Source organism: Hyperoodon ampullatus (assembly GCF_949752795.1).
Source record: "Hyperoodon ampullatus genome assembly, chromosome: 11".
Classification (NCBI taxonomy): Eukaryota; Metazoa; Chordata; class Mammalia; order Artiodactyla; family Ziphiidae; genus Hyperoodon; species Hyperoodon ampullatus.
This window is the reverse complement of record NC_136924.1, coordinates 96,153,013-96,153,694: the sequence shown is the minus strand read 5'-3', so window position 1 is coordinate 96,153,694 and position 682 is coordinate 96,153,013.

The following is a 682-nucleotide window of genomic DNA, read 5'->3' as shown; positions in this document are numbered from 1 at the left end:
AGGGACTTGCTGATGGAATGGGCTGTGAAAAGAGGTTAATGCAGAGTTGGTGATGGTGGTGGTGGGGTGACGTGGATGCTGTCCCTGCTCGCCTCCCTCAGGTCTCCGTTGACGTCTCCTCTCCCCACCCCCGGGCATCTCGCTTCTTCATTCTCCCCTGGCCCTCTTTTTTCCCACCCCCTCTACGGCTTTCCAGCTTCCTCCCTAGCCCCCGCACTTCCCTTGTGCCCCCAGATTGCAGTCAGGGGAAAAAGCCCTAACACCTTCTCCCACCCCTGCTCTCCGGTCCCATTGGTTCCCTCCCCCCGCCCTGCAGCACCTGGCCGCCCCCCGTCACCCGATTGGCCAGCGGCCCCATCAATCCTCGCCTGGCCGTGCTGACGTCATCCTGCAGTAGCGGGGATGGGGTGGGCATGAGAGAGAGAGCCAGGACGCGGGGCTCCAGAGCGAAGGAGAAGAAGCCACTGCCAGTCCCCCACCTCAGCCACCCAGGTTGGGGGGCTGCTCAGGTCTGCTCTATGGACTAGGGTGGGCGGCAGGCTCCTTTCTGTCTCTGCCCTGCTGCCTGCTCTCTTCCCTCCCCTCCTTGGAGAGCCCCTGCATCCCTCCCCCAAGGTGGAATAAGCGGGCTTGAGGCTCCCAGGGGAGAGCGATCGGGGCCCTGCCCTGCCCGCGCCACACC